The sequence below is a fragment of the Phocoena sinus genome, chromosome 3, assembly GCF_008692025.1.
Source record: "Phocoena sinus isolate mPhoSin1 chromosome 3, mPhoSin1.pri, whole genome shotgun sequence".
Classification (NCBI taxonomy): Eukaryota; Metazoa; Chordata; class Mammalia; order Artiodactyla; family Phocoenidae; genus Phocoena; species Phocoena sinus.
Window position 1 is genome coordinate 2,778,760 of NC_045765.1, and position 24,264 is coordinate 2,803,023.

Sequence of the window (24,264 nt, forward strand, 5' to 3'; positions counted from 1 at the left end):
GTTGCACGCGGTGACGTCACTGAGTCTTTGTTCTTAAAGGGCACAGACCCAGGATGACCTCGCATCGGGCCGACCCCTGACCCCGAAGGTCACCATAACAGGACCCCCTGCCCTGTCCCATTCTCGTCCTTCCAGTCCCCGCTCCGGACAAGGGGCGCTCCGCAAAGAAACTGAGTTAGGACATCCAGGTCCAGCAGGAGGACTACGAGGGGCCGCCGAGTGGCGGGCGGACGGCGAGTCAGCCTTGCCGGGAGGGGTTTCCGCTCGGAGACCCGTCCCGGGAAGGAGGCCACGTAGGTACCGTCTGAGGCATACAACACGTGACCTCAGCCGGCCTTTTGCTCGGGTTCCCAGGGAGTCCGTGATGCTGTCCAATTAGGAACGGCGGGGGCGGGGCCTGGAGGACTAACCTCTCATCTGTAGTAGGGGCTGGAGAACTGCCCAATCAAGTGTCAGGGAAGAATTTGGAAACCCGCCAATCAGGGCGTGGAGTCCCGAACTCCGTCCAATCAGGGCACGGAGCCCAGGGCACCGTCCAATTAGGGTCGGGGGCGGGCGCAATTTCGGCCCGTGTTGTCGTGGCTCTTGTACTTAAGCAGCGCTGGTGCGCACACTGAGCTCGTGAGCACGCCAAGCTCTTGCGCGCCTGGCCCACGCTATCCCAGGTGTACGTTCCCCATCGCTCTCACCTGCCCAAGTCTCGGGGCCGCTGGCGTGACGCCGGGGAGAGCTCAGAGCGAGGAGGAGATGGTGAGTGCCCGAGCTGGGGCCGGAGACCAGGAGGGGCTGGTTGGAACAGGCAAAGGACCCGCTGGAAGCTAACGGGGTCCCGCGTCTCCCTCCCCGCTCCCCCTGCTAGTCTCCACCCCAATAAGCCCTCCGCCCCGGGGTGGGGTCTTGGCGTCCTGTCGCGTCCCCACGCGGGGGTCCCTCCCCGAGTCCTTTGCTGGGTGGGGTCGGAGGGAGGACAGGACTTGGGGAGGGCGGTTGGGGTGACTGCAGGGGACCCGCCCTGGACCTGACGGTTCTGCTTTCACTCTGGCCTCAGTTTTCAGTAAAGGTAAAATAACGGATCCTTTCCCCATCTCCTTCCACTTAGAGTAGTAAGTTCCTCAGGTCTGTTCTTGGTCTCCTGGCGCGGAGCGTGTTGTTTCGACTCGTGTTGTTCTGGGAAGGGTCTCAGGAATGTCCTGTCTTCCACTGCAGTTGTGGGGAAAATGCAGAAAGTTCTGTGGAATTAATTGAAGAAACCTCAGCTAAAGTTGGAGTGGAAATGGGTCTATAGGGAGAGCTCTCTGCGTCCCCCTCCCTCTCCCCAAGCTTCATCAATTACTCCAAACAGGTAGAGACCACCCTCTACGTCTCCAACGGGAAGGCGCATCTTACTACCCAGCAGAAAGGAGAAAACCTCTCTGGGCCAGGACAGCCCAGCCACTGAGAAGCCTCCATATTATGGACGCCCAGCTCCTCCAATGGACTCCTCGGTTATTACAGCTCCTCCAAACTACTCTTTTTCCCTATAATAGCGCCCCTTCATTATTCTCTGGGTTTGCCGGTGGTCCGTCATAGATTGCAATTACTCCCTCTATTGCTGAACTCACTTTTGCTGGTAAGATAAGTGGCTATTACGCTGATAAACTTGACAGTACACTGAAATAAGGTCGACAAAGAGGTGGATTCATGTCTTTATAAAAATAATAGTGACTCTTCCATACAAGGTACAGAGTTCCTGACGCTGTGGTCCTGTTCCATTTCCTGTTAACACGTGGCATTCAGATTAATGAAAATTCTGTAAAATGTGACCGGTAAAAGCAACTAGTGTTCAATTCTGATTAACTTACAAACACTGTGTTACCATGAGGGTATTAGCTGATAACTGTTACCTGGGTTCTTGGAGCCCTTAATGAGTAGAAATTGATCAGGCCAGGTGAAGAGTTCAGGCAAGGCTTTATTGAGGTTCCTGCTACAGCACGAGGGAGCGAGAACAAGTAACTGGTGCCTTTGCTGGATCCAGGAGGAGGGGCGGGCTGGTTCCTTAAACGGGGTGGGGGTGGGGGTAGGTGCGTGGGTCGGGCCGGAGGGGTGGCTTAGATGGTCTGGCCACCCCCGTGGTGGTGCAGCGTGCGGGGATCATGCACAGGACTCTGCTTTTGCTACCGTACCTCGGAAGTGGCAGTTGGGTTTTGGCGTTTTTGTATCTTGTTCTTAATTTGCCCCCACTGCGCGTGCGTGCAGTTATTTTTAGTCCCTTAGAGTATCGTTGCATCTGTTGCTGGAGGAGATGGTTGTCCAGGTGCAAGCACTGCAGCAAAGGGTCCCAGGTCCCAGCCTGTCTCAATGCCTGTCTTCTGAAAGGAGTAAGCAGGATCCAGTTATTAAAACTGTAAAAGTGCCCTAGAATTTCCCTCTACGTTATCCGTGAACACAGGTGGAAGCAGGGATCCTGCAGGCTCCCATTCACACTCTGGGAGGAGGGTCTTTGTCTCCTGTAAATGACCTACGGAGCTTGAAGCAGGGGCATCACCTGGGGTGGGGGACAAGCTGAGCGCAAAGCTGAGCCTGCGAGGGAGGTGAAGGGAGGTGCCCTGGGGTCTTGCTGCCCCCCTCACCCCATGCAGGTGGCCTCCAGACCATGGAACTACCACAGGAGGAGCTGTTGATGCCATGATCATGAGGGGAGGGGACCCACTTCCAGTAGTGCTGGGGGTAGTGTGTCCTGAGGTGTGCTGTGCTTCCCGTGGGGCTGCTCTTAAATCGTGTGACTTTTGCATTAAGTTAATGATGCGAAAATAATCTTGGCTCTCTGTGCACCGATGCGGAACAGAAATATGGAGACAGTTTTGAGGAAAAGAAAGAATAGCTGGATTCTTTGCCAGGCAAAGGGGGGAACACAGTAGGCTAGCGCCTCAAGAACTGTGCCCCCTCGAAAGGGTAGAGAGAAGTTTTTTATACTCAGGACTCTCGGTCTGGGGTGGGTGATAAGGATCAAAGTTGTGCAGGTCTTGTACTTTTTTCTTGCATTATTTCAAAGTGGTCACAGCTGGCGTTAGGCAGCCTGGCAACCGGGTCTGGTATCCCTGAAGTTATAGGCCTGTGAAATAAAGAGCGCTACAAGGGAGTGTAGGGGGAGAAGAGTGCCAGGTGCAGAGTGTTAATTCATGTGGATTCCTAGAGTAATCAGCTTTGTGAAGGACAAGTCTAGCTACAGGTGTTTGTTAGTAGTAACAGCTACAGAATAACCAAGGTTGCTTATGTCTTTCAGGCCCGTTTGGCTGGTCTGTGCCTAAGCCCGTTTGCTTGTTTCTGTTTTGCTGCAACATTAATAACAATATAAACACCTGTGGACTCACCCCCCAGGTGTACAGGTAGGCCCTGGTACCTGTTGGCATCTCCGCATCTCCTGTGCTTCTCCCACATCGTCTCTCCCTCCTGTTGCCAAGGTGACCTCTGTCCCGATTCTTTGTTATTATTCATACCTTTACCATCTCTTATCACCAAGCAGTGTGCCGTCTGATTTTGCCCCTTCAGTTTCCAATAAGTGAACGTTAGTTCGTAAATCACCAGTAATGTGTTCCAGTGCCTCTGCTGCCTGGGTTCTTCCACGTGTTTTTTTTTTTTTTTTTTTTTTTTTTGGCTGCACCATGGCTTGTGGGATCTTAGTTCCCGGGCCCCCTGCAGTAGAAGCACCAAGCCCTAACCTCTGGATTGCCAGGGAATTCCCCAAGTGCATTTTTTTATTAGCTAGCAATGCTGCGGCAGTCATTCTTGTTTTTATCTCCAAGTGCGAGATGCGACTTGAGTTTCTGCACTTCAGAGAAAAAAGCGTGGCTTCGTAGCTTATGGATAAGTTTAAATTTAGAGGGAAAATGCTGGTCAAAAAAACCCCCCCCAAAATCTGCATTAAATGGATTATTATACATGACATTGACAGTGTTACCCACCCCCCTACCCCATCGCCCGTAGACAGCCGTTTGTCCTGCGCTGGAGGAGATTCCTGCCCTGTGTCCATTCTTTCCCCAGGTCTGTGAGTCCCTCCTTCTGCTAATGCTGTGTGGCCCCAACTACTGTCTGGGCTTAAATGCTTTGATGTGTTTTAGGGAAAGTTCTTCCACCTTGTTCTGTAGGAAACTTGGCTGTTCTTAGACATTTGGCTCTCATTTCAGTTCTTAGAAGTAGTTTTTCGTAAAGCAACAAACCCGCCCTGGTTTTGGATGTGATGGAATTTTGTTAACACTCTGCATCTCTTCCGGAGGGTTGCCATCATGATGGCATTGCGTCTCTTTTCTGAGAACACGTACTCTCTCTTTCTTTCTGCTTTGATGTCGTTCGGTAACACTTTATAATTTTCCCTTTATAATCGTTTCAGGGACTTCCCTGGCGGTCCAGTGGTTAAGACTCTGAGCTTCCATTGCAGGGGACCTGGGTTTGAACTCTGGTCGGAGAACTAAGATCCCGCAAGCCAAGTGGTGCGGCTAAAACGAAAAAAAAAACCACATCATTTTATGTCCTTCATTAGAGATTGCCTTGGAAGTAACTACAGCTCTCTGCACTGTGTCTGTTTTACTTTCACACTGAACATTTCACTTCTGATACTTCTGGTCACCAGAGCTATAGGGGTTTCCCAGATCCAGCAATTCTGTGACACCAACCAGGTGTCCTACAACCCAACTCAGTTCTGACACCGTCCACCTGGAGACAGTGTCAGACCGCCCCCCCCACAGGTTAAGGGCTCAGTCCCTAAGGACCGTCCCCCCACTTTAGATGCTAATCGAAGGTAGTTGGTCCCTACGTTGCCCACAACTTCTGTCTGACTTGGCTACAGATCAGTTTCCCATAACCCCTTCTCAGGTTCAGTTAATTTGCTAGAGCGGCTCTCAGAACTCAGGGGGACTGCTTACGTTTACCAGTTTAGTGAAGGATATGATAAAAGATACACACGGACGTCCAGATGAAGAGATACACAGGGCGAGGTCTGGGAGGGTCCCGAGTGCAGGAGCTTCTGTGCCCCTGGACCTGGGGTGTGTCACCCTCCTGGTGTGGATGTGTTCACCTTGAAGCTCTCAGAACCCCCTGCTACTGGGATTTTATGGAGGCTTCTTCACCCAGGCGTGATCACTTATTCACTCTGTTTCCAGCCCCTCGCCCCTCTCTGGAGGTTGGGGGGTGGGGCTAAAAAGCCCAAGCTTCCAATCATGGCGCAGCCTTTCTGCTGACCAGCCCCATCCCGGAGCCCACCCAGTTGCCTCCACAGAACGGAAGATGCTCCTGGTGCATCTTTAATCCATTTTAAGGGTTTTAAGAGCTCTGTGCCGGGAACCGGGGTAGGGATCACTATATAAATTTGGTATTATTTCGCAGACATACTTTAGGACTTACAATTTCTAACAAATTGAAAAGGTGCCATTAAACTTAGTTTTAATGGTCTAGGTTATCCTCTAAGGGTGTCTTTTAGCTGCTGTTACTAGTGATTCACAATGCACCAAGATCTGTTTTTGTATTGCATTTCTGGAAACTTACCAAAAACCCTATAGTCTGATTATAAGCTTATTCTCTGATTCAACTTCTTTGTGGATCTTCCATTTGTAATACTTAGAGTTATTTCATGTTGGACTGTATTTGATTTACAATGTGATCGTTTCAGATGTACAGCAAAGTGATTCAGTTATACATATATCTATTCTTTTTTCGATTTCTTTTCCCATTTGGGTAATTATGGAATATATATTTTTAAATTTTATTTTTGGCTGCGTTGGGTGTTCATTGCTCCACGGCATGTGGGATCTTCCCAGAGGAGGGCTCGAATCCGTGTCCCCTGCATTGGCAAGCAGATTATTAATCACTGCACCACCAGGGAAGCACTATTATGGAATATTGAGTAGAGTTCCCGGTGGTCTTGTTGGTTATCTATTTTATATATAGTGTGTGTATTTTTAAAAATTAATTTTTATTGGAGTATAGTTGCTTTACATTGTTTTATTAGAGTACTGTGTGTATGTTAATCCCAAGCTCCTAATTTATCCCACGTCCCAGGTTTACCCTTTGGTAACCATAAGTTCGTTTTCAAAATCTGTGAGTTTGTTTCTGTTTTGTAAATAAGTTCATTTGTACCACTTTTTTCAAATAAGATCTAACATGAGTGTTATCATATATTTGTCTTTCTCTGTGTGACTTACTTCACTTAGTATGACAGTCTCTAGGTCCATCCATGTTGCTGCAAATGGCATTATTTCATTCTTGTTAATGGCTGAAAAGTTCCATTGTGTATAGGTACCACATCTTTATCCATTCATCTGTTGACGGACATTTGGGTTGCTTGCATGTCTTGGTTATTGTAAACAGTACTGCAGTGAACACTGTGGTGATGTATTCTTTCAAAGCATGGTTTTCTCCAGATATATGCCCAAGAGTAGGATTGCTGGATCATATGCTAGCTCTATTTTAAGTTTTTTAAGGTCCCTCCATGCTGTTCTCCATAGTGGCTGTACAGATTTACATTAATACCAACAGGGTAGGAGGGTTCCGTTTTTTCCACACCCTCTCCAGCATTTATTATTTGTAGCCTTTTTTTTTTTTTTTTTTTTGGCAGTACACGGGCCTCTCACTGTTGTGGCCTCTCCCGTTGCGGAGCACAGGCTCCGGATGAGCAGGCTCAGCAGCCATGGCTCACGGGCCTAGCAGCTCTGCGGCATGTGGGATCTTCCTGGACCGGGGCACGAACCCGTGTCCCCTGCATCGGCAGGCGGACTCTCAACCACTGCGCCTCCAGGGAAGCCCTATTTGTAGACTTTTTGATGATGGCTATTCTGACTGGTGTGAGGTGGTATCTCGTAGTTTTGATTTGTATTTCTCTAATAATTAGCGATGTTGAGCATGTTTTCATGTGCCTCTTGGCTATCTGTATGTCTTCTTTAGAGAAATGTCTATTTAGGTCTGCCAGTTGTTTAAAGATTTTTTTTTTGATGTGAACCATTTGTAAAGTCTTTATTGAATTTGTTACAATATTGCTTCTGTTTTATGCCTTGGATTTTTTGGCCACGAGGCATGTGGGATCTTAGCTTCCCGACCAGGGATCGAACCCACCCTATACATTTGAAGGTGAGGTCTTAACCAGTGGACTGCCAGGGAAGTCCCTTTCTGCCTATTTTTTGATTGGGTGTTTGTTTTTTTGATATTGAGGTGCATGAGCTGTTTGTAAATATTGGCGATTAATCCCTTGTTGGTTGCATCATTTCTAAATATATTCTCCCATTCTGTGGGTTGTCTTTTTGTTTATGGTTTCCTTTGCTGTGCAAAAGCTTTTGAGTTTAATGAGGTCCCGTATGTTTATTTTTATTTTCATTACTGTAGGAGATGGATCAAAAAAGATATTGCTGTGATTTATGTCGAAGAGTGTTCTGCCTATGCTTTCCTCTAAGAATTTTATAGTGTCCGGACTTACACTTAGATCTTTAATCCATTTAGAGTTTATTTTTGTGTATGTTGTTAGAGATTGTTCTAATTTCATTCTTTTACATGCAGCTGTCCAGTTTTCCCAGCACCACTTACCGAAGAGACTGTTTCCTCCATTGTATATTCTTGCCTCCTTTGTTGTACATTAAGTGACCATAGGTGCGTGGGTTTATCTGTGGGCTTTCTATCCCATTCCATTGATCTATATTTCTGTTTTTGTGTCAGTAACACACTGTCTTGATCACAGTAGCTCCGTAGTATAGTCTGAAGTTAGGGAGCCTGATTCCTCCAGCTCCGTTCTTTGTTGACCCAAAGATTGCTTTGGCTATTTGGGGTCTTTTGTCTTTCCATACAAATTAAAAAATTTTTTGTTCTAGTTCTGTGAAAAATGCCATTGGTAATTTGATAGGGCTTGCATTGAATCTGAAGATAGCCTTGGGCAGTATAGTCGTTTTGACAATATTGATTCTGTCAATCCAAGAAAATGGTATATATGTTTCCATCTGTTTGTGTCATGTTCAGTTTCTTTCATCAGCATATCATAGTTTTCAGAATACAGGTCTTTGCCTCCTCAGGTAGGTTTATTCCTAGGTATTTTATTTTTTTTGATGGGATGGTGAATGGAGTTGTTTCCTTAATTTCTCTTTCTAATCTTTCGTCGTTAGTGTATAGGAATGCAACAGGTTTCTGCGTATTAATTTTGTATCCTGAAACTTTACGGAATTCCTTGATGAGCTCTAGTAGTTTTCTGCAGCATCTTTATGGTTTTCTATGTATAGTATCATGTCATCTGCAAAGAGTGACAGTTTTACTTCTTCTTTTCCTTTTATTTCTTTTTCTTCTCTGATTGCCATGGCCAGAACTTCCAAAACTATGCTGAGTAAAAGTGGCGAGAGTGGACATCCTTGTCTTGTTCCTGATCTTAGAGGAAATGCTTTCAGCTTTTCACCATTGAGTGTGATGTTAGTTGTGGATTTGTCATATATGGACTTCATTATGTTGAGCTATGTTCCCTCTATGCCCACTCTCTGGAGAGTTTTTATCATAAATCGGTTTTGAATTTTGTCAGAAACCTTTTCTGTGTCTATTGAGATGATCAGATGGTTAACGTGGTGTATCACAGTGATCCATCTGCAGATATTGAAGAATCCTTATATCCCCGGGGTAAATCCCACTTGATCATGGTGTATGATCCTTTTAATGTATTGTTGGATTTGGTTTGCTAGTATTTTTTTTTTTTTTGGCCATGCTGTGTGGCTTATGGGGTTTTAGTTCCCTGACCAGAGATCGAACCCAGACCCTCAGCAGTGAGAGCATGGAGTCCTAACCCCTGGACTGCCAGGGAATTCCCACGGTTTGCTAGTATTTTGTTGAGGATTTTGGCGTGTGTGTTCACCAGTGATACTGGACTACAATTTTCTTTTTGTTGTATCTTTGTCTGGTTTTGGTATCAGAGTTATGGTGGCCTCATAAAATGAGTTTGGGAGTGTTCCTTCCTTTGCAGTGTTTTGGAATAGTTTCAGAAGCATAGGCATTAACTCTTCCCTAAATGTTTGATAGAATTCACCTGGGAAATTCTTGTCCTGGACTTCCGTTTGGTGGGAGTTTTTAAATCACAGTTTCAATTTCAGTACTTGTGATTTTTCTCTTCATATTTTCTATTTCTTCCTAGTTCAGTCTTGGGAGATTGTACTTTTCTAAGAATTTGTCCATTTCTTCTGGGTTGTCCATTTTATTGGCATATAGTTGCGTGTAGTAGTCTCTTATGATCCTTTGTATTTTTGTGGTGTCTGTTTTAACTTTTCCATTTTCATTTCTAAGTTTTTTGATTTGAGCCCTCCATTTTTTCCTGATGAGTCTGGCTAAAGGTTTATGAGTTTTGTTGTTTATCTTTTGAAAGAACTGGCTTTTAGTCTCATTGATCTTTTCTATTACTTTGTCTCTAATTTCATTCATTTCTGCTCTGATCTTGATGATTTCTTTCCTTCTACTAAGTTTGGGTTTTGTTTGTTTTTCTTTCTCTAGTTGCTTTAGGTGTAAGGTTAGGTTGTTTATTTGATATTTTTCTTGTTTCCTGAGGTACAACTGTATTGCTATAAACTTTTCTTAGAACTGTTTTTGCTGTGTCCTGGAGGTTTTGAATCGTGTTTTCGTTTTCATTTTTCTCTAGGTATTTTCTATTTCTGCTTTGACTTCTTCCGTGATCCATTGGTTGTGTAGTAGCATATTGTTTAGCCTGTATGTGTTTGTGTCTTTTACAGTTTTTTTTGTTGAATTATAATCTCATAGCATTGTGATCAGAAAAGATGCTTGATATGATTTCAGTTTCATAAATTTACCGAGGCTTGCTTTGTGGCTCAGCATGTGTTCTATTTTGGAGAATGTTCCATGTGCACTTGAGAGGAATGTGTATTCTGCTACTTCTATAAATATCAATTAAGTCCATCAGATCTAGGGACTTCCATGGTGGCGTAGTGGTTAAGAATCCACCTGCCAATGCAGGGGACATGGGTTTGATCCCTGGTCTGGGAAGATCCCACATGCTGCAGAGAAACAAAGCCCATGTGCCACAACTACTGAGCCTGTGCTCTAGAGCCTGTGAGCCACAACTACTGAGCCTGCGTGCCACAACTACTGAAGCCACCACACCTAGAGCCTGTGCTCCACAACAAGAGAAGCCAGTGCAGTGAGAAGCCTGTGCACCACAATCAAGAGTAACCCCTGCTCGCTGCAACTAAAGAAAGTCCACATGCAGCAATGAGGAACCATCACAGCCAAAGATAAATAAACAAATAAGCATTACAAAGACTCAATGTATAAATAAATAAAAAATAAATAAGTCCATCTGGTCTAACATGTCATTTAAGCCCTATGTTTCCTTATTGGTTTTCTGTCTGGATGATCTGTCCATTGATGAAAGTGGGGTGTTAAGTTTCCCCAGTATTATTGAGTTACTGTTAATTTCTCCTTTGATGGCTGTTAGCTTTTGCCTTATATATTGAGGTGCTCTTCTGCTGTATGCATATATATTTACAATTGTTATATCTTCTTGGATTGATCCCTTGATCATTATGTAGTGTCTGTCTCTTGTAACAGCTTTTATTTTCATGTCTGTTCCGTCCGATGAGTATTGCTACTGAGCTTTCATTTGATTTCCATTTGTGTGGAATACCTTTTTACATCCCTTCACTTTCAGTCTGTGTGTCCCTAGATATGAAGTGGGTTTTTTTAGACAGCATATGTATGGGTCTTGTTTCTGTATCCATTCAGCCAGTCTGTGTCTTTTGGTTAGAGTATTTAATCCATTTATGTTTAAGGTAATTATTGATTTGTATGTTCTTATTGCCATTTTGTTAATTGTTTTGGATTTGTTTTTGTAGGATTTTTTTCTCTTGTGCTGGTTTGGGCACTCACCCTCCCAATGCCAGACTCCCAGGCTGGGGAGACGGATGTGGGGCTCAGAACTTTAACTCCTGTGTGCGAACCTTTCCAGTGTAAATATTTTCTAGTTTGTGGGTTGCCCAGCCGGTGGGTATGGAATTTGATTTCATCGTGATTGCGCCCCTCCTGCTGTCTCTTTGCTTCTTCTTTGTCTTTAGATGTAGGGTAACTTTTTTGGTAGCTTCCGGTGGTTTTTGGTCAGTGGTTGTTGAGCAGTTAGTTGTGATTTTGGTATTTTCATGAGGGGGACGAGTTCACGTCCTTCCCCTCTGCCATCTTGTCTCCAAGCCCCCACTTCATAGGATTTAATTGTCAAATATAGTGTCTGTAGAAAATGCATAAGCCATTGCGGGACCCACGTAAACTTACTGAGGTGGACATCGTTGGAGGGACGGCCAGGCCAAGACCTGGATGAATCCCTCACACCAGCCCCCGCTCAACATGACTTCCAGACAGGCCTCCTCTGGCGGGTGAGTGACAAGTGTGTGTCTCCCTGGGTCACTGTGTTTTAATTCTGTGTGCTTTCTTCGGAGTGCAAATGGCATTCAGTTTTCCGTTACTCAGCGCTGTTAGCTGCCCATGGGATGGCAGTCTGGTCCCTTTCGCTAGTCTGTAGGGCCCTGTGGTGGGGCTGCACCCTGTTCATTTCTTGATTCTACTGCTAGTAGCCACTCGGGTGGCCTCGAGGGTTTTCTGCTATGACACGTGCTTCTGAAAACTTTGGAAATCGTATACACTTGGATGTCTCGGCCTCATCTTCTCCAAATTGCCCATACTAGACCCCTGTTTCTCAGCCCCCAAACATCTTCTGTTCTCTGGTTGCCCTTTAGGAGGGGGATCAACCCTGCCCCCACCCAAGATGGGCTTGGTTGTCAGGGTGATGCCACTTGCACCAAGAGGATCAGAAAATAGTTGGTAATCTGGGGAGATGGACGCAGGTGTGCGCTCTTGCAGGTGGCCAGAGGAAGAGCTGGTGGGGCCTCCGTCGTGGCTGGGCGTTTATGAGGTTTGATCTTCCCACCCACAGGACACATGGCACTCGTGGGCCTCCTTATCCATTCGCATAGACCGGGCCAGGCAGGGAAGAGGATGGGGCTCTGAAAGTTCTTCCTAGTCTGACCACAGATCACATCACGAGTGGATCCAGCCTCTTCACCTCTGATATCTGTTTGATGACTGACACACCTCATCTCAGCTAATCGAATATGAACTTGTCTGAGTGTGAAGCTTAGAAGCCTAGTGCCCAAGCAGTGTAATGTAGTTAAGACAAGCAGATGTCGGAAGAGCGTTGGAATCCGCTTAATCCGAGGGCATTGGAGAGGGGAGGGAGACACCCTGGGGGCTTCCGGGCTCTGTCCAGCTATGTCTGCCGTGCTTTTGTGCAGCCTCGCCCGGGCTGTCTACCCACATGCAATGAAAGGCCCCTTCAGGGAAACTGCCCCTGCCCTGGCCGGTCAACGAATAGTCCTCAGCCAAGCGGTCAGCAGCTCCATGGAAAGCATCTAGACACAAGGCATGTGCTGCACGTGGCTCGAGTATTTGGGTATTTCCTGAGTGCCACCTGGGTTGTGGGTCCACAAGACCATCATCACACGGGAGGTGCCAGGGGCACTGCTGCCAGGGGTATCAGCACGTGGGAGGCGCCAGGGGCACATGCACAACCCAAGGCATCAGGGCAGCTGGGTGCCAGCAGCCCCGTCTCAGGGCCCGGGAGGGCCTCGTCTGCAGCAGGGCCCAGCGAGTGGTCATCGTGGTGCGCCACTGCTCTGTATTGCTAGGAGGGCTACCAGATGCCCGTGGGCAGTTAACGGCGCATGGTAAATTGGGCCTGCCGGCCTACAGACCCCTGAACGTGTGAGATGGTGTGTTTGTTCCTGTGGATGAACATACACTGACGTGTCATCACCCACAGTCCACAGCTGACTTTGCATGTATGTTCTGTGGGTTTAGAAGAAGATGCGTCCACCTTTATAGTATCCTACGAAACACGTTCACTGCCCTAAAAAATGCCGTGCGCCTCCTAGTCGCCCCTCCCCCAACCCCAATCCCCAGCAACCACTGATCCTTTTACTACCATCTCCATAGTCTTGCCTTTTCAAATAGATTTAGAAAAATCTTTTGATATGCTGTGATTTTTGTTTAGACCGTTGAAGTGATTTTTTTAAATTATTTTATTTTTATTATTTTTGGCTGTGTTGGGTCTTAGTTGCCGCACGTGGGATCTTTCATTGCAGCGCGTGGGCTTCTCTCTAGTTGTGGCCCACAGGCTCTCTAGTTGTGGTTCATGGGCTCCAGAGTGCATGGGCTCTGTAGTTTGCAGCATGCTGGCTCTCTAGTTGAGGCACGCAGGCTCAGTAGTTGTGGCACGTGGGCTTAGTTGCCCTGTGTCATGTGGGATCTTAGTTTCCTCACCAGGGATCAAACTCCCGTCCCCTGCATTGGAAGGTGGATTCTTAACCACTGGACCACAAAGGAAGTCCCCTGAAGTGATTTTTGAATGTTGAGCCAGCCTTGCATACCTGGGATAAATACCAGTTGATTATGGCATATAATTCTTCTGTATTACTGGATTCAGTTTGTTAATATTTTTTAAAAATATGTATTTATTTTGACTGCACTGGGTCTTAGTTGTGGTTTCCTTGAGGCATGCGGTCTACTTAGCTGCAGCATGCAAACTCTTAGTTGCGGCATATGGGATCTAGTTCCCCAAACTGGGATCAAACCTGTGCCCCCCATGGAGTCTTACCCACTGGACTACCAGAGAAATCCCCAGTTTGTTAATATTTTGTTTGGGATTTTTACATCACTCTTTATGAGAGAGACTGATCTATAGTTTCCTTGTAATGTCTGTGTGGTTTTGTTATTAGGGAAATGCTTACCTCATAGAATGAGTTAGTGCACATTCCCTCTGCTTCTGTCCTCTGAAACTAATTGTAGAGAATTAATTTCTTCCTCAAATGTTTGGTAGAATTCACCAGGGAACCCATCTGGATCTGGTGTTTTCTGTTTTGGAAGGTTAGTAATTATATTATTTTTTACTTTACTTTTTTATTGAAGTACAGTTGATTTACAATAGTGTGTTAGTTTCAGGTGTACAGCACAGCGATTCAGTTTTATACACACACGCACACATACATATATTTTTCAGATTCTTTACTCTTACAGGTTGTTACAAAATATTGAGTATTCCCTGTGCTATATAATACGTCCTTGTTGATTATCTATTTTATATATAGTAGTGTGTATATGTTAATCCCAACTTCCTAATATATCCCTCTGTCCATGCCCCTTTCCCCTTTGGTAACCATAAGTTTGTTTCCTATGTTTGTGAGTCTCTTTCTATTTTGGAAATCAGTTCATCTGTATGTTTTATTTTCTTTTATTTATTGTTTTAGATTCTACATATAAGCAATATATGATATTTCCCTTTCTCTGGTTTACTTCACTTAGTATGACTATCTCTAGGTCCATCTATGTTGCTGCAAATGGCATTATTTCAGTCTTTTTTATGGCTGAGTAATATTCCATTGTATGTGTACCATATGTTCTTTATCCACTCAGGTTGCTTCCATGTCTTGGCTATTGTAAATAGTGATGCTGTGAACATTGCGATGTATATATCTTTTTGAATTACAGTTTTGTCCAGATATATGCCCAGTAGTGGGATTGCTGGATCATATGGTAATTCTGTTTTTAGTTTTGTAAGGACCCTCCATACTGTTTTCCATAGTGGCTGCACCAATTTACATCGCCACCAACAGTGTAGCAAGGTTCCTGGAAGGTTACTGATTGTTCATTCAGTTTCTTTCATAGATATAGGACTATTCAGATTATCTATTTCTTCTTGTGTGAGTTCTTGCAGGCTGTGTCTTTCAAGGAATAGGGCCATTCCAACAAGGTTATTAAATTTGTGGGTATAGTTATTCCTAGTATTCCATTATTACCCTTTCAACATCCATAAGACGTGCAATGATATCCCCTAGTTCTTTGCTGATAATAATTTCTGTCTTCTCTATTTTTTTCCTAGTTAGCGTATGATTTTATTGATCTTTTCAGAGAGCCAGCTTTGGGTTTAGTTGATGTTCTCTACCAATTTCCTCTTTTAAATTTTATTGATTTCTGCTCCAAATTTTAGTATTTTTTTCTTCTGATTACTTTAGATTTAATTTGCCCTTTTTCTAGTTTCTTAAGGTAGAGGTTTAGATTATTGATTTTTTATCTTCTTTTTTAATATATCCTTTCAGTGCTTTCTCTAAGCATTGCTTTCACTGCATCCCTCACATTTAAAAAAATTTTATTTTTGTCTGCATTGAGTCTTCGTTGCTTCGTGCGGGCTTTTCTCTAGTTGTGGCGAGCAGGGACTACTCTTCGTTGCAGTGCACGGGCTTCTCATTGTGGTGGCTTCTCTTGCTGCAGAGCATGGGCTCTAGGCACGCGGGCTTCAGTAGTTGTGGCTCACAGGCTCATTAGTTGTGGCACATGGGCTTAGTTGCTCCGTGGCTCGTGGGATCTTCCTGTACCAGGGCTTGAACCCGTGTCCCCTGCATTGCTGGGTGGTTCTTAACCACTGTACCGCCAGGGAAGCCCTGCATCCGTCAAATTTTGATAAGTGTTATTTTCATTTTCATTAAGTTCAAAATATTTTTTATTTTTCTGGGGATTTCTTCTTTGATCCGTTTGTTATTTGGAAGTTTGTTGTTTACAAGTACTTGGGGGACTTTCCAGCTACCTTTATGTTATTTCCAGTTTAATTCCACTGTGGCCTAAGAGCATCCATTGTGATTTCTATTCTCTTAAATTCATTAGGGTTTGTTTTATGGCCCAAGATACGGTGTTTGTTGGTGATGGTCCCATGTGCACTTGAGAGGAATCTGTGTGCTGCTGTCTTTGGATGACGTCGTCCGTAGGTGTGAATTATATCCAGTTGTGGATGGTGCTGTTGAGTTCATTTATCTTCTTACTCACTTTTTGCCTCCAGGATCTGTCATTTCTGATAGAGATATATTGAAGTCTCTGATAGTGGATCCATCCATTTTTCGATGCCGTCGTATCAGTTTTTGTCTCTAGCATGTGGACTCTGTTGTTAGGTGCACACGCACTAAAGGTTGTTATGTCTTGGAGAATCGATGGCTTTATCATCGTGTCATGCCTCTCTTTATCTCTAAGAATTTTCCTTCCTCTGAAATCTGCTCTGTGTGAAATACAGCTACTCAAGTTTTCTGGGTTTTTTCCGGTTTTTGTTTGTTTGTTTTTGGGGGCTGCGTTGGGTCTTCGTTGCTGTGTGCAGGCTTTCTCTAGTTGCGGTGAGCAGGGGCTGCTCTTGCGGTGTACGGGCTTCTCATTGCGGTTGCTTCTTTTGTAGCAGAGCACGGGCTCTAGGCATGTAGGCTTCAGTAGCTGTGGCATGCGGACTCTAGAGCACAGGCTCAGTAGTTGTGGTGCATGGGCTTAGCTGCTCCACGGCATGTGGGATCTTCCAGTACCAGGGCACGAACCCATGGCCCCTGCACTGGCAGGAGGATTCTTAACCGCTGCGCCACCAGGGAAGTCCCTCCGGTTTTCTTTCGATTGGTGCTAGCATGGTATGTCTTTCTGCATCCATTTTCTGTTATTTGCATCTTTAAAGTGAGTTTCTTGTAGACAACCTATGGTTGGGTCTTGTTTCCTTGATCCACTCTGACAATCTCTGTGGTTAGCTCCACAGGGGTCTTATGTAAGGGGTGCACAAGGGGAAGCAGGGGAGACTGTTGATCACAAGGGCCGCTGGTGAAGTCATAGGAACTTATGGTTGTTCATGCCTCTGGGGGCTGCCGTCTAGGGCATGCACTCATGCAAGGGGCTAGTGTCAATTCCAGGACCCTGAAGGCTGCCTGGCCCAACAGAATGGATGCCAGAGCAGCGGTACCATGGAGCAGCTTAGCCAAACCCTTGACAATCCATCCTGTGATTCCTCGGCATCAGGAATAGCAGTCCTCTGAGTAGCAGATTATGTCCAAGTACATAGATACTGAGGCCACGGTAGCGCACATTTAACCAGGGCGAAAATGATGAGGCCTGTGACGAAGACTCCATAGAGTTGGAAACCCTTTTCTCAGCCACTGCTCCTCCAGTGGATGGCAAGGCCCACGAGAACAAATCAGGGCCCTCAGGGAGTGTGGAGCTGAGATATCTTAGCTCTGTTCTGCGTGGCCTGTGTATCTGAAGGTGTCTCCTGGAGGCTGGCCTGTGCTGCCTTGAGTTGTCAGGGTTCCTACAGCAAGAGCTGCCCTGCAAGGAGCAGACTCACCTGGTTAGCCATCACTGTCTGTGCTAGTGGGTCCTGCTGCTGCTGCATCAGACTCTGAGCACGGTGGGGCGTCTGCACGTGGTCGTTTAGGGTGGTTGGTCATTGCCGGGTGGCTTTTTTTCCTTTATTTTTGGCTGCGTTGGGGCTTCGTTGCTGCGCGCGGGCTTTCTCTAGTTGCAGCGAGAGGGGCCTACTTTTCGTTGCGGTGTGCGGGCTTCTCATTGCGGTGGCTTCTCTTGTTGCGGAGCACGGGCTCTAGGCACGTGGGCTTCAGTAGTTGTGGCTCGCAGGCTCATCGGTTGTGGCACATGGGCTTAGTTGCTCCGTGGCTCATGGGATCTTCCTGTAGCAGGGCTTGAACCCGTGTCCCCTGCATGGCCAGGCAGATTCTTAACCACTGGGCAGGCGGTTCTTAACCAGTGTGCCACCAGGGAAGCCCTGCATCCCTCAAATTTTGATAACTGTTATTTTCGTTTCATTAAGTTCAAAATATTTTTTATTTCTCTGGAGATTTCTTCTTTGATCCGTTTGTTATTTGGAAGTTTGTTGTTTACAAGTACTTGGGGGACTTTCCAGCTACTTTTATGTTATTTCCAATTTAATTCTACTGTGGCCTAAGAGCATTCATTGTGATTTCTATTCTTGATTAAATTCATTAAGGTTTGTTTTATGGCCCAAGATACGGTGTTTGTTGGTGACGGTCCCATGTGCATTTGAGAGAAATCTGTGTGCTGCTGTCTCTGGATGACATCATCCGTAGTTGTGAATTATATCCAGTTGTGGATGGTGCTGTTGAGTTCATTTATCTTCTTACTCACTTTTTGCCTCCAGGATCTGTCATTTCTGATAGAGATACATTGAAGTCTCTGACAGTGGATTCTTCCATTTTTCGATGCCGTCGTATCAGTTTTTGTCTCTAGCATGTGGACTCTGTTGTTAGGTGCACACGCACTAAGGGTTGTTATGTCTTCTTGGAGAATCGATGCCTTTATCATCATGTCATGCCTCTCTTTGAGAATTTTCCTTCTTCTGAAATCTGCTCTGTGTAAAATACACCTACTCAAGTTTTGTGTTTCTTTTTTTTTTTTTTTTTTGGGTCTTTTGTTTTTCGTTTTATTTTTTGGGCTGCGTTGGGTCATCGTTGCTGTGTGTGGGCTTTCTCTAGTTGTGGCGAGTGGGGGCTGCTCTTTGTTGTGGTGCATGGGCTTCTTATTATGGTGGCTTCTCTTGTAGCGGAGCACGGGCTCTAGGCATGTGGGCTTCAGTAGTTGTGGCTCGCGGGCTTCAGTAGTTGTGTCATGCGGGTTCTAGAGCACAGGCTTAGTAGTTGTGGTGCATGGGCTTAGCTGTTCCACGGCATGTGGGATCGTCCAGTACCAGGGTGCGAACCCATGGCCCCTGCATTGGCAGGCGGATTCTTAACCACTGGACCACCAGGGAAGCCCCTGCCCTCTCATGTTCATCACCAAAGGGTGTTTGGTGTAATTTTGCTTCTTTCGAACTTTTAATCAGTGGGTATTCTCAGGAATACACTATTGATGTTATATTGAAAATGTTTTCTATCTTAGCCCAGTCTGTTTCACACAAGCTGGTGTCGGAACCTGTGAGTCATCTGATTAACTTATCCATTTGCTCTTGGGGCCTCTGTTGTTTCCAGAGTGTGTGTGTGTGTGTTCAACAGTGCAACTGCAGTCTTGTTTTTTTTTTTGCGGTACGCGGGCCTCTCACTGTTGTGGCCTCACCCGTTGCGGAGCACAGGCTCCAGACGCGCAGGCTCAGCGGCCATGGCTCACCGGCCCAGCCGCTCCGCGGCATGTGGGATCTTCCCGGATCGGGGCACGACCCGTGTCCCCTGCATCGGCAGGTGGACCCTCAACCAGTGCGCCACCAGGGAAGCCCTGCAGTCTTGTTTTTATCCTTTTTTTTTTTTTTTGGCTGCGCAGCTTGTGGGATCTTACTTCCCCGATCAGGGATCATACCCGGGCCCCCTGCAGTGGAAGCACGGAGTCTTAACCACTGGACCGTCAGGGAAGTCCCAATTGTTTTTATCCTTAACTGCAAATACATCAGAAAATTTCTTCACATTGGAGAGAAATTGGTGCATTGTAGATTACGCGTCTACAGGTCCCTCAAGGATTTCACACTGTGGCAGTGCCACCTGGGGAGTCGACACCCGAATTGAGCTTGACCTTCATGGCAGAGGTGTGGTGCTCCTACCTGTTGGCCTTGATATTGGGGCCAGAAGCCTGGGGTCAAAGGACTGACCCTTACCCATGTTGACATTGTCCAAGATGAGGGGCCACTTAACCTGGCTTCACAGGAAATGAACAGCAGTAGAGAAAACGAGGAAAAAGGATATTACCGGTTCTAACTTTATAAGGAAGTAAGCCACCGGGAAAGGAAGTGAAAAAACCTAACGCTGCAGAAAAGACATCATTTCCACTCTCTTGGTCTTCCTGCAACTGTCGTCATGTGTTTTACTTCTAGATATATACTAGTCCTCCAGTATATTGGCGTTTTATTGAAATAATCAAGTATTTCTCAGACTGAAATGACAAAAAAATGAAAAACCATCTAATCTTTTTTTTTTTTTTTTGGGCTGTGTTGGGTCTTCATTGCTGCGTGTGGGCTTTCTTTAGTTGTGGCGAGCGGGGGCTACTCTTTGTTGCAGTGAGCAGGCTTCTCACTGTGGTGGCTTCTCGTTGCAGAGCATGGGCTCTAGGCGCACAGGCTTCAGTAGTTGTGGCTCGCAGGCTCTAGAGCTCAGACTCAGTAGTTGTGGTGCAGGGGCTTAGTTGCCCTGCGGCATCTGGGATCCTAGTTCCCTGACCAGGGATCAAACCTGTGTCCCCTGCATTGGAAGGAAGATTATTAACTACTGCACCACCAGGGAAGTCCCCCATCTTATATCTACATCCATGTATCTACAGATCCAGAACCTTCCAAGCTTTTGTACAGATCTCCCATTCTAGCTGATGTCCTGTCTCTTCTGCCTGAAAGACTTCCTTTCCCTTTTCTGGTAGTGCCAGTTTGCTGGGAATGGATTCTTTCAGCATTTGTGTGTCTGACTCAGTTGCCATAGTGTAGAAAGGTGTTCCCTCTTAGTATAGACATTTTCTGTGACATACAATTTTGCTCTGAGCACTTAAAATATGTTACAGCAATGTATTTGCACTGGCATTATTTCCAGTGAGTACTCACGTGTCAACCTTATGTTTGTTCATCTGTGTATTATTTGTTGTTTTTCTCTGGGTGCTTTGAAGATACTCTCTTCATCTCTGGTTTTTGTTTTGTTTTGCCTCACTGCATGGCTTGTGGGATCTTAGTTCCCTGGCCAGGGATGGAACCCAGGCCCTGGGCAATGAAAGCATGGAGTCCTAACCACCGTACAGCTGGGAAATTCCCTCATCTCTGGGAATTATGACAAGCCTTGGTGTAGATTTCTTTGTTTCCTGTGATTGGTGATCGTCAACCTTCTTAGATATGGGCTTTATATTTTTCATTCACTTTGAAAAATTCTCAGCAATAATTTTGATTATTATAGCTAGAAGATTTTCTCCTAGCTTCCTTCTCTCATTTCGGAATCTAGTTACATGTGTAGTTGGTTGTTAGGGCTCCTTTCACAGCTCACAGATGCTCTGTATTTTTTGATACTTTATTGCAGGGTTCACATCTTTGCAGTAAAGACCCATCCTTTTATGTTCACATCTCTTTTTTCTGCAGTATTTTATCTGCTTTTAATGCCATGCAGTGTGTGTGTGTGTGTGTGTATTAATTTATTTAGTTATTTTTGGCTGCGTTGGGTCTTCGTTGCTGCACGCGGGCTTTCTCTAGTTGTGGCGAGCAGGGGCTACTCTTCATTGCGGTGCGCTGGCTTCTCATTGCAGTGGCTTCTCTTGTTGCGGAGCATGGGCTCTAGGCACATGGGCTTCAGTAGTTGTGGCACACAGGCTCAGTAGTTGTGGCTCATGGGCTCTAGAGTGCAGTCTCGGTAGTTGTGGCGCACGGGCTTAGTTGCTCCACGGCATGTGGGATCTTCCGGGACCAGAGCTCGAACCCGTGTCCCCTGCATTGGCAGGCGGATTCTTAACCACTGCACCACCAGGCAAGCCCCTCCATTCAGTATATTTTTCATCTAAGATGTTGTAGTTTCCGTGTCCTGAGGTTTGATTTGGGTCTTTTCAAGTAATATCTCCATTTCTCTATATAAGGTTTTTGTCATATAGAACAGGGGTCCCCAACACCTGGGCCTGTTAGGAACCAGGCCGCACCACAGGAAGTGAGTGGTGGACAAGCAAGTGAAGCGTCATTTGCCAGTCCCCACTGCTCACATTACCGCCTGAACCCTCCCCCCTCCCCCCTCCCCCCATCCGTGGAAAAATGGTCTTCCACAGAACCGGTCCCTGGTGCCAAAAATGTTGGGGATCACTGATATAGAAGACAATTATAAAAGTTCCTTCTCTAATTTTAACTTGGTGTCAGTGCTGGGATGTTTCAATAGATTGAGCTCTCTCATCATCGTGAGTCTTGCATTTCAACCTTTTAAAAATTTTTATTTCTTTTTTGGCCACACCTCGAGGCACGTGAGATCTTAGTTCCCCGATCAGGGATGGAAACCACGCCCCCTGCAGTAGGCGCGCGGAGTCTTAACCACTGGACCGCCAGGGAAGTCCCTACATTTCAGCTTTTTCTAATGCCTTATATTTGATCAGATGCCAGACATTATGAACTTTACCTGGACGGGCGTCTGGTATTTCCCTATTCCTATCAATATTTGATGGATCTGAATTCAGAGAATCCTGTTTACTTATTTTGGGCCTTGGGTTCAGTGTCAAGAGCTTTGCGCTTCTCCCTCAAAGTTAATTTGCACAAAACTTCACACTTAAGTCCAAATTTGCACAAAACTTCACACTTAAGTCCAAACTAAAAATAAAAATAATATTCCGATTGGAAAAATAGGCCTGTGTTCTTTTTTATTTTTTAATTCATTATTTTTTATTTCATTTATTATTGGCCGCGTTGAGTCTTTGTTGCTGTGCGCAGGCTTTCTCTAGTTGCGGCGAGCGGGGGGCTACTCTTTGTTGCGGTGCACGGTAGGCCTGTGTTCTCTTAATGGCCTAGTGTTCTTCCAGAAAGATGGCCAGTCAAGACTGGTGCTGGCCGTTCTAATTTCCCTCTGGGTTTCTGACAGTTTGGAAGGTGCATTAAAAAGAATACCACCTCCCCAGTCCTTCAGTGTTTTCCCATTGTTAACCACTTCTGTAGATCTGATGCTTGTCTCACGTGCCGATAGCTGTGTTGGGCAAGGAAAAGGGAGATGAAATAGTTGTCATTTGAAATGGGTGATCTTGATGCAGACATGGTTCATTTCTAGAGCATTTCTGTCATTTCTTCATAGTGCCCATGGGGACGAAATAAACCAGAAATGGTCACAACCTAACTGCTGGGGAAATAAGTTCAGGATGTCAAAGGTGCTTGGGGAATTCCCTGGCAGTCCAGTGCTTAAGACTCCATGCTTCCACTTGAGGGCGTGGGTTCAATCTGTGGTCGGGGAACTAGGTTCTTGCATGCTGCCGTGGCTTGGCAAAAAAAGGAAAAAAAAAAAAAAAAAAGATGTCACAGGTGCTGTTAGATCTATGGGATGTGATGAGATCAGTGAACAAGAGGACTCTGGGTAGAGTGGAAAGGTCACTCCTAAGGCTCAGATTTGAAGCTGGCGGACGACAGAGACTTGGGTGAACACAGTGTGAGTCCAGTCCCCCTGGGCTGTGAGCGGCACCAGTCTTCCTGCTTGTCCTGGAGGACGTGGGTTTGTTGCTCTAACGTATGTGTTCTGTTTCAGGACTCAGCGGTCTCTGAGGATGTGGCTGCGGACTTCACCTGGGCAGAGTGGGCTTTGCTAAGTCCTGTCCAGAGGAACTCTACAGAGATGTGATGCTTCGAACCTTCAGGAACCTTGGCCTCAGCAGGTAGGGGTGGCATCACTCCTTCACTTGTCCTTCTAGAGAACAACCCATCTTACTCTGTTGACCTTGTTCCAGGATCTGGGCTGAGAAACGGGCCCACGTTAGCAAACACAGACGTGGCCAGAGGCCTAATGAACAGCTTTACTGTGAAGACAAAGATCCGCTTAAACATCTTTTAAGACGTCGGAAGCTGACTTTTTAAAAAAAAACATTTATTTGGCTGCACTGGGTCTTAGTTGCGGCACACACGGGATCTTCGTTGCCACGTGCGAGATCTTCCTTGCAGCGTGCGGTTATCTAGTTCCCCCACCAGGGATTGAACCCGGCCCCGCCCTGCATTGGGAGCGTGGAGCCTTAACCACTGGACCACCAGGGAGTCCCTAAGCTGACTTTTTATTTCTCTCTTGAGGCTCCTTAAACTGATAAGCGAGCATAGTTTTCAAATATTGGGTTGGGGCACCCTTTGCCTAAAACACACTGCAGCATCAAAAACATCAACAGTCACAAATATTGGGAAATGTGTCGTTACAATAATCGTGAAAAACTATCAGTCCTTACATCATTAATGATTATGAATTTTTAAAAATATTTATTTTTGGCTGCGTTGGATCTTTGTTGCGGTGCGTGAGCTTCTCATTGCAGTGGCTTCTCTTGTTGCGGAGCATGGGCTCTAGGTGCGCGGGCTTCAGTAGTTGTGGCTCGCGGGCTCAGTAGTTATGGCTCATGGGCTCCAGAGCGCAGGCTCAGTAGTTGTGGCGCATGGGCTCAGTTGCTCCGCGGCATGTGGGATCTTCCCAGACCAGGGCTGGAATCCGTGTCCCCTGCGTTGGCAGGTGGATGCTTAAACCCTGCGCCACCAGGGAAGCCCGATTATGAATTGTTAATGTACTTCTAGTGATGTAGATGATCAGTGGGGAGAAACCAAAGCGAGACTACAGTCTTACTGTGAAACAAAGACACCCTGCTGGAGTCGAATCCTACAAATGTACCGAGTGCTGGGGGGGCTTCAGTGGATACCCAAGTCTAGACTCCCACCTTCAGTGTGAGGCTGGGCAGACAGGTCTCGTATCTAAGCGCTGATGTGAGATCTCACGCTGTAGACAAAACCTATCGGTGTCAGGA

At 46.0% G+C, this 24,264-nt stretch overlaps 1 long non-coding RNA gene across 1 annotated transcript; it reads left to right on the plus strand.

The window, feature by feature from the left end:
* Positions 1 to 628: 628 nt before the first annotated feature.
* On the plus strand, positions 629 to 23,734 carry LOC116751480. The gene is made up of 2 exons (XR_004349271.1): positions 629 to 750; positions 23,019 to 23,734. It is a non-coding gene; the product is annotated as an uncharacterized LOC116751480 (long non-coding RNA).
* The last annotated feature ends 530 nt before the right edge of the window (positions 23,735 to 24,264 follow it).